At 36.7% G+C, this 2,089-nt stretch overlaps 1 long non-coding RNA gene across 1 annotated transcript; it reads left to right on the forward strand.

The window, feature by feature from the left end:
• The first annotated feature begins 238 nt into the window (after nt 1-238).
• LOC149214715 (uncharacterized) lies at nt 239-800 on the forward strand. The gene is made up of 3 exons (XR_016250067.1): nt 239-366; nt 480-568; nt 664-800. It is a non-coding gene; the product is annotated as an uncharacterized LOC149214715 (long non-coding RNA).
• The last annotated feature ends 1,289 nt before the right edge of the window (nt 801-2,089 follow it).

The following is a 2,089-nucleotide window of genomic DNA, read 5'->3' on the forward strand; positions in this document are numbered from 1 at the left end:
GTACATAACTTACAACATTCCCATATTTCAAATCTAGGTTATTAATACAACTATACAATGAAAAACTTAGTATTATTACACCCTGACTCATTTATTGTATTGGATAAGTATGCCACCATAGAGGCATCTGGAAGCCGCACCAACTCCGTCCACTTGACAACCAAAGCTTGGGATCTGCGTTCCCTTCGACAGAGCACAACTGATCATCTGATCGAACGGCTAGGAGTTAGCAGGACAGGTGAACAAAAAACTAACCTGGCTCAACCCCTCGCTCAAGACCTTAGGGTTTGGATTGTTGCAAACCATGGCGTCTAGCGACCATTTTGGAGAGAAACTAGGCCGAACCCACTCGCCTTTTTCTTCAAGGTGGAAATGATAAGCTAGATTATTTATCTTCTTACTTTTAGTTACAGTATTGCCACAATTTTCCTATTCTTTATGGTTAAGTCGTTGCTTACAGTGCTGGATATTTTGTCCAGGATTTTGCAGACTTGTGGAAAGGGTTTTGATTTGGAGTTTTCCTTCTTGTCGTGTCTCGGCTGGCAAGGTCTGTCCTTTCTCATGGAAGGTAACACTGTTATTTTCCATAATGTTTTTCATCTGCCATGGATTGAGGACCGCCTTGGTCACATGAATTTTTAATGGGTTTTCTTGATACTCCAGGTCACGGAGCAGAGCTTCCAGACCACCCATTTTCTTCTATAGGTAGGCATTATATATGCAGCCATAATTCTTCAAAAGTTAAGATTGTTTATTTCATGTTTAAGGACATTATTTCCTTTCCGCATCTTTACAATTAGCTTATTGATGAACACCACTTCTTTTTCCTTGCAATTCATAAGCAATGCTGTTAATAGTAACTCGTATGATTAATAAGGGTAGAACGAGATCTTTTATCAATTAATAGGTTGTATGTGAAGTCAAGATCTGTGGAGTAATTATAATTTTACGCTATTTATACATATTTTTTTTTAAGAATAACAGTGCCTGATAGTAGAATTGGTTGATTTCAGTTGTTTTCTAAATTTTATTTCATGTTGTTACGCCTCCGCTTTGAGGGACTATTCTAAGGTCATCCCATGTACAAACATTAGTCATCCCATGACCACAAATTGTCGAGTCTTGGGGAAGCTTCGTTAGATGAACATTCCCCAATTTTCTCTTCAATGCCATTCTACAACATTAGGTGCAACTTCTTATTTTCATCCTACGCTGCTTCGAGCAATCTTCTTAAATCCATGTTCTCCACTTGGAGAGAAGAATTCATTTCTTCCAGTTATAGGAGTTTTGTACGCTGTAAAATTTCGCCATGCATGTTATCTCTGGTCAGAACCTTCTCTGATACCTATGATCTGAAAAGGGATCATCCTCTATCATTACAAGTTTTGATAAATTTGGGTCTTCAAAAGTTAGCTTATTTCATAACTTGTTCAACTACGAATGGTTATTTTCAAACGAACTTAAAGATGAAACAAAAGCATATGCAATCCAACATGGTAAAAATGAAGAAGAGAATAACCATGTGATAATGAAGTTCACCCCCCCTGGGCTATGTCTCCACGCCCTGCTCCAATTGCTAGGCCGCTTTATTGGTATCAACAACAAAAATAGTACATTACAAATCTTTAACTCATAAAGTAAACCTTTTTTTAGAGTGAAACTTGTTTCTGCTACAAAAAAATGTTCTCCTTTAGAGAAATCTCACTCACAAGTTGACTCAACAAAAAAGAAAATGATGGTGTCAAAAGAAAAAGGACTCTCTCATTGAATGTGGCAACATGTCTTTGTACTCATTCCAAGATCAAAAAACACAAATTCAACTACTTTATAATGAAGTGTTGAAATGGCCTTTTCCCACAATCATACTAAGAATAGACTAAAAATGGTTGCTCTAATGAAGTAACAGATGTTGTAGCTGCGTCTAAAAGGCTTGAAAACCCTTGTTTAGGCTCTTTCCATGACCAAAAAAGTCTCCAAATGACCTTAAAACAATCTTTGTATGCAACACAAAAAGACAAATTGTCTAATATACAGTACTAAAATCAAAACAATAATACTTCCATTGAGTTCATAACACCCAAAAACCCTT

This window comes from Pinus tabuliformis, chromosome 1_1 (genome assembly GCF_031772625.1).
Source record: "Pinus tabuliformis cultivar Carrire ecotype Pingquan chromosome 1_1, CPIR1, whole genome shotgun sequence".
Taxonomy (NCBI): Eukaryota; Viridiplantae; Streptophyta; class Pinopsida; order Pinales; family Pinaceae; genus Pinus; species Pinus tabuliformis.